At 42.7% G+C, this 15105-nt stretch overlaps 1 long non-coding RNA gene and 1 pseudogene across 44 annotated transcripts; one reads left to right on the forward strand and one right to left on the reverse strand.

Annotated features, from left to right (window-relative positions):
* Positions 1-15105, forward strand: part of LOC127923835 (aminopeptidase N-like) — a 50060-nt pseudogene that overhangs the window by 28072 nt on the left and 6883 nt on the right.
* On the reverse strand, positions 3893-8198 carry LOC127923832 (uncharacterized). Of its 44 annotated transcripts, none has more exons than XR_008115703.1 (10): positions 8066-8193; positions 7571-7649; positions 7186-7264; positions 6870-6948; positions 6396-6711; positions 6159-6237; positions 5213-5765; positions 4581-4738; positions 4187-4344; positions 3893-4107 (listed from the first exon to the last, which is right to left on the reverse strand). It is a non-coding gene; the product is annotated as an uncharacterized LOC127923832 (long non-coding RNA). The 44 variants fall into 44 exon arrangements; XR_008115696.1 differs by having other exon boundaries at positions 6396-6553; positions 7107-7264; XR_008115693.1 differs by having other exon boundaries at positions 6396-6632; positions 7107-7264.

Genomic DNA, 15105 nt, shown 5'->3' on the forward strand with positions numbered 1-15105 from the left:
TTGTAGTGCATGAGAAAATGACAACAACACACAGAGGACATAACAGAGATCTACATAGAGGACATAGAGGACATAGAGGACATAACAGAGATCTACATAGAGGACATAGAGGACATAACAGAGATCTACATAGAGGACATAGAGGACATAGAGGACATAACAGAGATCTACATAGAGGACATAACAGAGATCTACATAGAGGACATAGAGGACATAACAAATATCTACATAGAGGACATAGAGGACATAACAGAGATCTACATAGAGGACAGAGATCTACATAGAGGACATAGAGGACATAACAGAGATCTACATAGAGGACATAACAGAGATCTACATAGAGGACATAGAGGACATAACAAAGATCTACATAGAGGACATAGAGGACATAACAGAGATCTACATAGAGGACATAGAGGACATAACAAAGATCTACATAGAGGACATAGAGGACATAACAGAGATCTACATAGAGGACATAACAAAGATCTACATAGAGGACATAACAAAGATCAACATAGAGGACATAACAAAGATCTACATAGAGGACATAACAAAGATCTACATAGAGGACATAACAGAGATCAACATAGAGGACATAACAGAGATCAACATAGAGGACATAACAGAGATCTACATAGAGGACATAACAAAGATCTACATAGAGGACATAACAGAGATCTACATAGAGGACATAACAGAGATCTACATAGAGGACATAGAGGACATAACAAAGATCTACATAGAGGACATAGAGGACATAACAGAGATCTACATAGAGGACATAGAGGACATAACAAAGATCTACATAGAGGACATAGAGGACATAACAAAGATCTACATAGAGGACATAGAGGACATAACAGAGATCTACATAGAGGACATAACAGAGATCTACATAGAGGACATAACAGAGATCAACATAGAGGACATAACAGAGATCAACATAGAGGATATAACAAAGATCTACATAGAGGACATAACAGAGATCTACATAGAGGACATAGAGGACATAACAAAGATCTACATAGAGGACATAACAGAGATCTACATAGAGGACATAACAGAGATCGACATAGAGGACATAACAAAGATCTACATAGAGGACATAACAGAGATCAACATAGAGGACATAACAAAGATCTACATAGAGGACATAACAGAGATCTACATAGAGGACATAACAGAGATCTACATAGAGGACATAACAGAGATCTACATAGAGGACATAGAGGACATAACAGAGATCTACATAGAGGACATAACAAAGATCTACATAGAGGACATAACAGAGATCTACATAGAGGACATAACAAAGATCAACATAGAGGACATAACAAAGATCTACTAGAGGACATAGAGGACATAACAGAGATCTACATAGAGGACATAACAGAGATCTACATAGAGGACATAACAGAGATCAACATAGAGGACATAACAGAGATCAACATAGAGGACATAGAGGACATAACAGAGATCTACATAGAGGACATAACAGAGATCAACATAGAGGACATAGAGGACATAACAGAGATCAACAGAGATCAACATAGAGGACATAACAGAGATCTACATAGAGGACATAACAGAGATCAACATAGAGGACATAGAGGACATAACAGGAGATCAACATAGAGGACATAGAGGACATAACAAAGATCAGGACATAGAGGACATAGAGGACATAACAGAGATCAACATAGAGGACATAACAGAGATCAACATAGGACATAACAGAGACATAGAGGACATAACAGAGATAACAGAGACATAACAGAGATACATAGAGGACATAACAGAGATCAACATACATAGAGGACATAACAGAGATCTACATAGAGGACATAACAGAGATCTACATAGAGGACATAACAGAGATACATACATAGAGGACATAACAGAGATCAACATAGAGGACATAACAGAGATCAACATAGAGGACATAACAGAGATCAACATAGAGGACATAGAGGACATAACAGAGATCTACATAGGGGACATAACAGAGATCTACATAGAGGACATAGAGGACATAACAGAGATCTACATAGAGGACATAACAGAGATCAACATAACAGAGATCTACATAGAGGTCATAGAGGACATAACAGAGATCTACATAGAGGACATAACAAAGATCTACATAGAGGACATAACAAAGAACATAGAGGACATAGATCTACAGGACATAACAGAGATCTACATAGAGGACATAACAGAGATCTACATAGAGGACATAACAGAGGACATAACATAGAGACATAACATAGAGGACATAGAGGACATAACAGAGATCAACATAGAGGACATAACAGAGATCTACATAGAGGACATAACAGAGATCAACATAGAGGACATAACAGAGATCTACATAGAGGACATAACAAAGATCTACATAGAGGACATAACAGAGATCTACATAGAGGACATAACAGAGATCTACATAGAGGACATAACAGAGATCTACATAGAGGACATAACAGAGATCTACATAGAGGACATAACAGAGATCTACATAGAGGACATAACAGAGATCTACATAGAGGACATAACAAAGATCTACATAGAGGACATAACAAAGATCTACATAGAGGACATAACAAAGATCTACATAGAGGACATAACAAAGATCAACATAGAGGACATAACAGAGATCTACATAGAGGACATAGAGGACATAACAAAGATCAACATAGAGGACATAGAGGACATAACAGAGATCTACATAGAGGACATAACAGAGATCTACATAGAGGACATAGAGGACATAACAGAGATCTACATAGAGGACATAACAGAGATCTACATAGAGGACATAACAGAGATCTACATAGAGGACATAACAGAGATCTACATAGAGGACATAACAGAGATCTACATAGAGGACATAACAGAGATCTACATAGAGGACATAGAGGACATAACAGAGATCAACATAGAGGACATAACAGAGATCTACATAGAGGACATAACAGAGATCAACATAGAGGACATAGAGGACATAACAGAGATCATAGAGGACATAGAGGACATAACAGAGATCTACATAGAGACATAACAGAGATCTACATAGAGGACATAACAGAGATCTACATAGAGGACATAGAGGACATAACATAGAGATCTACATAGAGGACATAACAGAGATCTACATAGAGGACATAGAGGACATAACAGAGATCTACATAGAGGACATACAGAGCAGAGATCAACATAGAGGACATAGAGAGGACATAACAGAGATCAACATAGAGGACATAACAGAGATCAACATAGAGGACATAGAGGACATAACAAAGATCTACATAGAGGACATAACAGAGATCTACATAGAGGACATAACAGAGATCTACATAGAGGACATAACAGAGATCTACATAGAGGACATAACAGAGATCAACATAGAGGACATAACAGAGATCAACATAGAGGACATAACAGAGATCAACATAGAGGACATAGAGGACATAACAGAGATCAACATAGAGGACATAAAGAAGTAACTAACTAAAGGCTTATGGTTCATACTGTTTGTCTCCCAGGGTTACCTGAAACAACAGGTCTGATTGGTTCATACTGTTTGTCTCCCAGGGTTACCTGAAACAACAGGTCTGATTGGTTCATACTGTTTGTCTCCCAGGGTTACCTGAAACAACAGGTCTGATTGGTTCATACTGTTTGTCTCCCAGGGTTACCTGAAACAACAGGTCTGATTGGTTCATACTGTTTGTCTCCCAGGGTTACCTGAAACAACAGGTCTGATTGGTTCATACTGTTTGTCTCCCAGGGTTACCTGAAGATGCAGATCACCCCCCTGTTCGAGTACTTCAGGACCAAAACAGTTGATTGGACCAGAGTCCCCACTGGACACAACGACCAGTAACAACTCTGCTTTTCAAATTAAATGTTATTTTAAGATACATAATTGTATTTGTAAATATATCTTTCTGTCGCTTCTCTTACAACAGTAAATACACATTATCGGTCTGTTTTCAAAAGGAGTGCACTACATAGGGAATAGGGTGCTATTTGGGATGAACCCTTAGATATTACCATAATGTGTTGTGGGCCGTTCTACAGCCCTGTCCCTCCTGTCTCTCCTACCTCTCAGATACAACCAGATCAATATTACCATAATGTGTTGTGGGCCGTTCTACAGCCCTGTCCCTCTTGTCTCTCCTACCTCTCAGATACAACCAGATCAATATTACCATAATGTGTTGTGGGCCGTTCTACAGCCCTGTCCCTCCTGTCTCTCCTACCTCTCAGATACAACCAGATCAATATTACCATAATGTGTTGTGGGCCGTTCTACAGCCCTGTCCCTCCTGTCTCTCCTATCTCTCAGATACAACCAGATCAATATTACCATAATGTGTTGTGGTCCGTTCTACAGCCCTGTCCCTCCTGTCTCTCCTCCTCTCAGATACAACCAGATCAATATTACCATAATGTGTTGTGGGCCGTTCTACAGCCCTGTCCCTCCTGTCTCTCCTATCTCTCAGATACAACCAGATCAATATTACCATAATGTGTTGTGGGCCGTTCTACAGCCCTGTCCCTCCTGTCTCTCCTACCTCTCAGATACAACCAGATCAATATTACCATAATGTGTTGTGGGCCGTTCTACAGCCCTGTCCCTCCTGTCTCTCCTATCTCTCAGATACAACCAGATCAATATTACCATAATGTGTTGTGGGCCGTTCTACAGCCCTGTCCCTCCTGTCTCTCCTATCTCTCAGATACAACCAGATCAATATTACCATAATGTGTTGTGGGCCGTTCTACAGCCCTGTCCCTCTTGTCTCTCCTACCTCTCAGATACAACCAGATCAATATTACCATAATGTGTTGTGGGCCGTTCTACAGCCCTGTCCCTCTTGTCTCTCCTATCTCTCAGATACAACCAGATCAATATTACCATAATGTGTTGTGGGCCGTTCTACAGCCCTGTCCCTCCTGTCTCTCCTATCTCTCAGATACAACCAGATCAATATTACCATAATGTGTTGTGGGCCGTTCTACAGCCCTGTCCCTCCTGTCTCTCCTATCTCTCAGATACAACCAGATCAATATTACCATAATGTGTTGTGGGCCGTTCTACAGCCCTGTCCCTCCTGTCTCTCCTATCTCTCAGATACAACCAGATCAATATTACCATAATGTGTTGTGGGCCGTTCTACAGCCCTGTCCCTCCTGTCTCTCCTACCTCTCAGATACAACCAGATCAATATTACCATAATGTGTTGTGGGCCGTTCTACAGCCCTGTCCCTCCTGTCTCTCCTATCTCTCAGATACAACCAGATCAATATTACCATAATGTGTTGTGGTCCGTTCTACAGCCCTGTCCCTCCTGTCTCTCCTATCTCTCAGATACAACCAGATCAATATTACCATAATGTGTTGTGGTCCGTTCTACAGCCCTGTCCCTCCTGTCTCTCCTACCTCTCAGATACAACCAGATCAATATTACCATAATGTGTTGTGGGCCGTTCTACAGCCCTGTCCCTCTTGTCTCTCCTACCTCTCAGATACAACCAGATCAATATTACCATAATGTGTTGTGGGCCGTTCTACAGCCCTGTCCCTCCTGTCTCTCCTACCTCTCAGATACAACCAGATCAATATTACCATAATGTGTTGTGGGCCGTTCTACAGCCCTGTCCCTCCTGTCTCTCCTACCTCTCAGATACAACCAGATCAATATTACCATAATGTGTTGTGGTCCGTTCTACAGCCCTGTCCCTCCTGTCTCTCCTACCTCTCAGATACAACCAGATCAATATTACCATAATGTGTTGTGGTCCGTTCTACTGCCCTGTCCCTCCTGTCTCTCCTATCTCTCAGATACAACCAGATCAATATTACCATAATGTGTTGTGGGCCGTTCTACAGCCCTGTCCCTCCTGTCTCTCCTACCTCTCAGATACAACCAGATCAATATTACCATAATGTGTTGTGGTCCGTTCTACAGCCCTGTCCCTTCTGTCTCTCCTATCTCTCAGATACAACCAGATCAACGCAATATTACCGTTGTGGGCCGTTCTACAGCCCTGTCCCTCCTGTCTCTCCTATCTCTCAGATACAACCAGATCAATATTACCATAATGTGTTGTGGGCCGTTCTACAGCCCTGTCCCTCCTGTCTCTCCTACCTCTCAGATACAACCAGATCAATATTACCATAATGTGTTGTGGGCCGTTCTACAGCCCTGTCCCTCCTGTCTCTCCTATCTCTCAGATACAACCAGATCAATATTACCATAATGTGTTGTGGGCCGTTCTACAGCCCTGTCCCTCCTGTCTCTCCTATCTCTCAGATACAACCAGATCAATATTACCATAATGTGTTGTGGGCCGTTCTACAGCCCTGTCCCTCCTGTCTCTCCTACCTCTCAGATACAACCAGATCAATATTACCATAATGTGTTGTGGGCCGTTCTACAGCCCTGTCCCTCCTGTCTCTCCTACCTCTCAGATACAACCAGATCAATATTACCATAATGTGTTGTGGGCCGTTCTACAGCCCTGTCCCTCCTGTCTCTCCTATCTCTCAGATACAACCAGATCAATATTACCATAATGTGTTGTGGGCCGTTCTACAGCCCTGTCCCTCCTGTCTCTCCTATCTCTCAGATACAACCAGATCAATATTACCATAATGTGTTGTGGGCCGTTCTACAGCCCTGTCCCTCCTGTCTCTCCTATCTCTCAGATACAACCAGATCAATATTACCATAATGTGTTGTGGGCCGTTCTACAGCCCTGTCCCTCCTGTCTCTCCTACCTCTCAGATACAACCAGATCAATATTACCATAATGTGTTGTGGGCCGTTCTACAGCCCTGTCCCTCCTGTCTCTCCTACCTCTCAGATACAACCAGATCAATATTACCATAATGTGTTGTGGTCCGTTCTACAGCCCTGTCCCTCCTGTCTCTCCTACCTCTCAGATACAACCAGATCAATATTACCATAATGTGTTGTGGGCCGTTCTACAGCCCTGTCCCTCCTGTCTCTCCTACCTCTCAGATACAACCAGATCAATATTACCATAATGTGTTGTGGGCCGTTCTACAGCCCTGTCCCTCCTGTCTCTCCTACCTCTCAGATACAACCAGATCAATATTACCATAATGTGTTGTGGGCCGTTCTACAGCCCTGTCCCTCCTGTCTCTCCTACCTCTCAGATACAACCAGATCAATATTACCATAATGTGTTGTGGTCCGTTCTACAGCCCTGTCCCTCCTGTCTCTCCTATCTCTCAGATACAACCAGATCAATATTACCATAATGTGTTGTGGGCCGTTCTACAGCCCTGTCCCTCCTGTCTCTCCTATCTCTCAGATACAACCAGATCAATATTACCATAATGTGTTGTGGTCCGTTCTACAGCCCTGTCCCTCTTGTCTCTCCTACCTCTCAGATACAACCAGATCAATATTACCATAATGTGTTGTGGGCCGTTCTACAGCCCTGTCCCTCCTGTCTCTCCTACCTCTCAGATCAATATTACCATAATGTGTTGTGGGCCGTTCTACAGCCCTGTCCCTCCTGTCTCTCCTACCTCTCAGATACAACCAGATCAATATTACCATAATGTGTTGTGGTCCGTTCTACAGCCCTGTCCCTCCTGTCTCTCCTATCTCTCAGATACAACCAGATCAATATTACCATAATGTGTTGTGGGCCGTACCATAATGTGTTGTGGTCCCTCTACAGCCCTGTCCCTCCTGTCTCTCCTATCTCTCAGATACAACCAGATCAATATTACCATAATGTGTTGTGGTCCGTCTCTACAGCCCTGTCCTCCTGTCTCTCCAACCTCTCAGATACAACCAGATCAATATTACCATAATGTGTTGTGGGCCGTTCTACAGCCCTGTCCCTCCTGTCTCTCCTATCTCTCAGATACAACCAGATCAATATTACCATAATGTGTTGTGGGCCGTTCTACAGCCCTGTCCCTCCTGTCTCTCCTATCTCTCAGATACAACCAGATCAATATTACCATAATGTGTTGTGGTCCGTTCTACAGCCCTGTCCCTCCTGTCTCTCCTACCTCTCAGATACAACCAGATCAATATTACCATAATGTGTTGTGGTCCGTTCTACAGCCCTGTCCCTCCTGTCTCTCCTACCTCTCAGATACAACCAGATCAATATTACCATAATGTGTTGTGGGCCGTTCTACAGCCCTGTCCCTCCTGTCTCTCCTACCTCTCAGATACAACCAGATCAACGCCATATCCTTTGCGTGTCGAATGGGAGTGGAGCGCTGCAGGGTTCTCACCAGCGATTGGTTCAGAGAGTGGATGCTGAACCCAGACCACAACCAGTGAGTACGAAGCACAATTATCCGGGTTTCCATATCCTGGGTCTTTCCCAAAATTCCCAGGTTTACCAGAAATCCCAGCTGAAGGATTCCTGGAATCAGGAAGGAATAAGTAGAGAAACCTGTGGCTCCTCCAACTGGTAATGATGGGAAAAGTAGAAACCCTAAGGATGTTTAGAGTTAACGTGATTGGTTTCCTTCTCTTCAATGATGCTGATGTTGTGTGTTTATGCAACTCTTTATGGACAGGATTCACCCCAACCTGAAGACAACAGTGTACTGTAACGCTATCGCAGCAGGAGGGGTGGCGGAATGGGACTTCGCCTGGCAGATGTTCAAGAACGCCACAGTAGCCACAGAGGCTGCCAAGCTGAGGTCCTCCCTGGCCTGTACTAAGGTCCCATGGCTGCTGAACAGGTAGGTACAGAGGCTGCCAAGCTGAGGTCCTCCCTGGCCTGTACTAAGGTCCCATGGCTGCTGAACAGGTAGGTACAGAGGCTGCCAAGCTGAGGTCCTCCCTGGTCTGTACTAAGGTCCCATGGCTGCTGAACAGGTAGGTACAGAATCCTCAGCAGGAGCTAACACTCAGAACCACTTCATCTTGTGTTTTGTTGAAGAAAAGGTCTGGTTTCGTGAACCAAACCACACAACACTAAAGTTGGAGTGACGCTAGACCTTTACCCTGTTCAACTCTGAGCCGTTGTTTTGGACCCGGTAACGGGTCCCCCAAATGAGTTTAGTTGTTGTCTGAACATAGAAAGTGAAAGCTGTCTTTTTGGAAACTCAAATCTTACTGCTGGCAATGTCATAAAAAAGTGCCAAGGTTTAGTCTGCATGGAAAGGGTCCACCCTAAGGGTCACTGTAAAGCAATGCTTTCACTTCTCCGTCCACATCATTGTGTATTCATACCCTCATGGTCACTGTAAAGCAATGCTTTCCCTTCTCCGTCCACATCAGCATGTATTCATACCCTAAGGGTCACTGTAAAGCAATGCTTTCCCTTCTCCGTCCACATCAGCATGTATTCATACCCTAATGGTCACTGTAAAGCAATGCTTTCCCTTCTCCGTCCACATCATTGCGTATTCATCCTCCACGTGTTGATCCGTCTCCCTGGTTTACAACAGGAAAAGACTAATGGTCACTGTAAAGCAATGCTTTCCCTTCTCCGTCCACATCATCGTGTATTCATACCCTAATGGTCACTGTAAAGCAATGCTTTCCCTTCTCCGTCCACATCAGCATGTATTCATACCCTAAGGGTCACTGTAAAGCAATGCTTTCCCTTCTCCGTCCACATCATCGTGTATTCATACCCTAATGGTCACTGTAAAGCAATGCTTTCCCTTCTCCGTCCACATCATCATGTATTCATACCCTAATGGTCACTGTAAAGCAATGCTTTCCCTTCTCCGTCCACATCATCGTGTATTCATACCCTAATGGTCACTGTAAAGCAATGCTTTCCCTTCTCCGTCCACATCAGCATGTATTCATACCCTAATGGTCACTGTAAAAGCAATGCTTTCCCTTCTCCGTCCACATCATAGTGTATTCATACCCTAATGGTCACTGTAAAGCAATGCTTTCCCTTCTCCGTCCACATCATCGTGTATTCATACCCTAATGGTCACTGTAAAGCAATGCTTTCCCTTCTCCGTCCACATCATCGTGTATTCATACCCTAATGGTCACTGTAAAGCAATGCTTTCCCTTCTCCGTCCACATCATCGTGTATTCATACCCTAATGGTCACTGTAAAGCAATGCTTTCCCTTCTCCGTCCACATCATCGTGTATTCATACCCTAATGGTCACTGTAAAGCAATGCTTTCCCTTCTCCGTCCACATCATCGTGTATTCATACCCTAATGGTCACTGTAAAGCAATGCTTTCCCTTCTCCGTCCACATCAGCATGTATTCATACCCTAATGGTCACTGTAAAGCAATGCTTTCCCTTCTCCGTCCACATCATCGTGTATTCATACCCTAATGGTCACTGTAAAGCAATGCTTTCCCTTCTCCGTCCACATCATCGTGTATTCATACCCTAATGGTCACTGTAAAGCAATGCTTTCCCTTCTCCGTCCACATCATAGTGTATTCATACCCTAATGGTCACTGTAAAGCAATGCTTTCCCTTCTCCGTCCACATCATCGTGTATTCATACCCTAATGGTCACTGTAAAGCAATGCTTTCCCTTCTCCGTCCACATCATCGTGTATTCATACCCTAATGGTCACTGTAAAGCAATGCATTCCCTTCTCCGTCCACATCATTTTAAGATGGCAGTCATTTGTGACTCACTCACTACCCAAACCCATGCAACTGGTTTCAAGTGGCTAAGACATGTCATTTGATCTCCTACTGCTATCTAGTGGACAGATTGGGAATGAGACAGGGGATATATTTACATCAATAGATAGGGAGACATTCCCTCTTTCTCCTCATGTGCCTTCAGAAAGATACCCCTTCGTCCACATGTTGTTGTTACAGACAGAATTCAAAATGGATTAAAGATTTATTTGTTTCTCACCCATCTACACACAATACCCCACAATGACATTTACATAAGAATTCGCACCCCTGAGTCAATGCATGTTAGAATCATCTTTGGCAGCGATTACAGCTGTGTGTCTTTACGGGTACATATCTAAGAGCGATTACAGCTGTGTGTCTTTATGGGTAAATCTCTAAGAGCGATTACAGCTGTGTGTCTTTATGGGTAAATCTCTAAGAGTGATTACAGCTGTGTGTCTTTATGGGTAAATGTCTAAGAGCGATTACAGCTGTGTGTCTTTATGGGTAAATCTCTAAGAGCGATTACAGCTGTGTGTCTTTATGGGTAAATGTCTAAGAGCGATTACAGCTGGGTGTCTTTACGGGTAAATCTCTAAGAGCGATTACAGCTGTGTGTCTTTATGGGTAAATCTCTAAGAGCGATTACAGCTGTGTGTCTTTATGGGTAAATCTCTAAGAGCGATTACAGCTGTGTGTCTTTATGGGTAAATGTCTAAGAGCGATTACAGCTGTGTGTCTTTACGGGTAAATATCTAAGAGCGATTACAGCTGTGTGTCTTTACGGGTAAATATCTAAGAGCGATTACAGCTGTGTGTCTTTATGGGTAAATCTCTAAGAGCGATTACAGCTGTGAGTCTTTATGGGTAAATCTCTAAGAGTGATTACAGCTGTGTGTCTTTATGGGTAAATACAGTGCCTTGCGAAAGTATATTTGGCCCCCTTGAACTTTGCCACCTTTTGCCACATTTCAGGCTTCAAACATAAAGATATAAAACTGTATTTTTTTGTGAAGAATCAACAACAAGTGGGACACAATCATGAAGTGGAACGACATTTATTGGATATTTCAAACTTTTTTAACAAATCAAAAACTGAAAAATTGGGCGTGCAAAATTATTCAGCCCCTTTACTTTCAGTGCAGCAAACTCTCTCCAGAAGTTCAGTGAGGATCTCTGAATGATCCAATGTTGACCTAAATGACTAATGATGATAAATACAATCCACCTGCAAAAGGTCGCAAAGTTCAAGGGGGCCGAATACTTTCGCAAGGCACTGTATCTAAGAGCGATTACTGCTGTGAGTCTTTATGGGTCTCTAAGAGCGATTACTGCTGTGAGTCTTTATGGGTAAATCTCTAAGAGCCATTACAGCTGTGTGTAGAGCTTTCCACACCTGGTTTGAAAAACATAATTCCTCTTTGATATTATGGGATATTGTGTGTGGGTGGCAAAAAAATCTAAATGTAATTAACTTTATATTCAGCCTGTAACACAACAACATTTGTAAAAAGTCAAGGAGTGTGAATACTTTCTGAAGGTACTGTATATCATTCCTGCATGAGAACAATTATTCCTGTAAAAGTAAAAATAAAATCACAAGCCCTGCGCTTTTAAAACGCTGTGTTTGTGCATGTTTAGAGCAACACCATTAGGTAAAAAAATCAGACTTATCGATTCATCAGAATCCCACTCGAGAGGATTCACAAATTCCTGTTTTGTGTTGAAACAGGTATCTGGATTATTCCCTGGATCCAGCTAAGATCCGAAAGCAGGACTGCACCTCCACCATCAACTACATCGCTGGTAACGTGGTGGGGATGCCCCTGGCCTGGGACTTCATCAGGGCTAGGTGGAACTACATCTATACAGAGTAAGTCATCAGGGCTAGGTGGAACTACATCTATACAGAGTAAGTCTAGGTGGAACTACATCTATGCAGAGTAAGTCATCAGGGATAGGTGGAACTGCATCTATACAGAGTAAGTCATCAGGGCTAGGTGGAACTACATCTATACAGAGTAAGTCTAGGTGGAACTACATCTATACAGAGTAAGTCATTAGGGATAGGTGGAACTACATCTGTACAGAGTAAGTCTAGGTGGAACTACATCTATACAGAGTAAGTCTAGGTGGAACTACATCTATACAGAGTAAGTCATCAGGGATAGGTGGAACTACATCTATACAGAGTAAGTCTAGGTGGAACTACATCTATACAGAGTAAGTCATCAGGGCTAGGTGGAACTACATCTATACAGAGTAAGTCATCAGGGCTAGGTGGAACTACATCTGTACAGAGTAAGTCTAGGTGGAACTACATCTATACAGAGTAAGTCATCAGGGCCAGGTGGAACTACATCTATACAGAGTAAGTCTAGGTGGAACTACATCTATACAGAGTAAGTCTAGGTGGAACTACATCTATACAGAGTAAGTCATTAGGGATAGGTGGAACTACATCTGTACAGAGTAAGTCTAGGTGGAACTACATCTATACAGAGTAAGTCTAGGTGGAACTACATCTATACAGAGTAAGTCTAGGTGGAACTACATCTATACAGAGTAAGTCTAGGTGGAACTACATCTATACAGACAGGAAACATCATCAGGTAAGTCTAGGTGGAACTACATCTATACAGAGTAAGTCTAGGTGGAACTACATCTATACAGAGTAAGTCTAGGTGGAACTACATCTATACAGAGTAAGTCTAGGTGGAACTACATCTATACAGAGTAAGTCTAGGTGGAACTACATCTATACAGAGTAAGTCTAGGTGGAACTACATCTATACAGAGTAAGTCATCAGGGCTAGGTGGAACTACATCTATACAGAGTAAGTCTAGGTGGAACTACATCTATACAGAGTAAGTCTAGGTGGAACTACATCTATACAGAGTAAGTCTAGGTGGAACTACATCTATACAGAGTAAGTCTAGGTGGAACTACATCTGTACAGAGTAAGTCTAGGTGGAACTACATCTATACAGAGTAAGTCATCAGGGCCAGGTGGAACTACATCTATACAGAGTAAGTCTAGGTGGAACTACATCTATACAGAGTAAGTCTAGGTGGAACTACATCTATACAGAGTAAGTCATTAGGGATAGGTGGAACTACATCTGTACAGAGTAAGTCTAGGTGGAACTACATCTATACAGAGTAAGTCTAGGTGGAACTACATCTATACAGAGTAAGTCTAGGTGGAACTACATCTATACAGAGTAAGTCTAGGTGGAACTACATCTATGCAGAGTAAGTCTAGGTGGAACTACATCTATACAGAGTAAGTCTAGGTGGAACTACATCTATGCAGAGTAAGTCTAGGTGGAACTACATCTATACAGAGTAAGTCTAGGTGGAACTACATCTATACAGAGTAAGTCTAGGTGGAACTACATCTATACAGAGTAAGTCTAGGTGGAACTACATCTATACAGAGTAAGTCATCAGGGCTAGGTGGAACTACATCTATACAGAGTAAGTCTAGGTGGAACTACATCTATACAGAGTAAGTCTAGGTGGAACTACATCTATACAGAGTAAGTCTAGGTGGAACTACATCTATACAGAGTAAGTCTAGGTGGAACTACATCTATACAGAGTAAGTCTAGGTGGAACTACATCTATACAGAGTAAGTCATCAGGGCTAGGTGGAACTACATCTATACAGAGTAAGTCTAGGTGGAACTACATCTATGCAGAGTAAGTCTAGGTGGAACTACATCTATACAGAGTAAGTCTAGGTGGAACTACATCTATACAGAGTAAGTCTAGGTGGAACTACATCTATACAGAGTAAGTCTAGGTGGAACTACATCTATACAGAGTAAGTCATCAGGGCTAGGTGGAACTACATCTATACAGAGTAAGTCTAGGTGGAACTACATCTATACAGAGTAAGTCTAGGTGGAACTACATCTATACAGAGTAAGTCTAGGTGGAACTACATCTATACAGAGTAAGTCTAGGTGGAACTACATCTATACAGAGTAAGTCTAGGTGGAACTACATCTATACAGAGTAAGTCTAGGTGGAACTACATCTATACAGAGTAAGTCTAGGTGGGGCTATTGGACATCATGTAACTGTGAACATGTATCAGAAAAACTGATGTTTGTTCACTAAGTAAAGATAATAATAACACATCTCTGTACCTGGCAGATATGGTGCTGGATCCTTCTCATTCTCTAACCTCATCAACGGAGTGACCAGGAGATTCTCTACTGACTTTGAGCTGAAGCAGGTTGGTACTGTGGCCTTGAGCTGAATCAGGGCTGTCCAACCCTGTTCCTGGAGAGCTACCCTCCTGTAAGGTTTTCATCCTAACCCTGTTCCTGGAGAGCTACCCTCCTGTAAGGTTTTCATCCTAACCCTGTTCCTGGAGAGCTACCCTCCTGTACGGTTTTCATCCTAACCCTGTCCCTGGAGAGCTACCCTCCTGTAGGTTTTCATCCTAACCCTGT

Source organism: Oncorhynchus keta, unplaced genomic scaffold (assembly GCF_023373465.1).
Source record: "Oncorhynchus keta strain PuntledgeMale-10-30-2019 unplaced genomic scaffold, Oket_V2 Un_contig_3294_pilon_pilon, whole genome shotgun sequence".
Taxonomy (NCBI): Eukaryota; Metazoa; Chordata; class Actinopteri; order Salmoniformes; family Salmonidae; genus Oncorhynchus; species Oncorhynchus keta.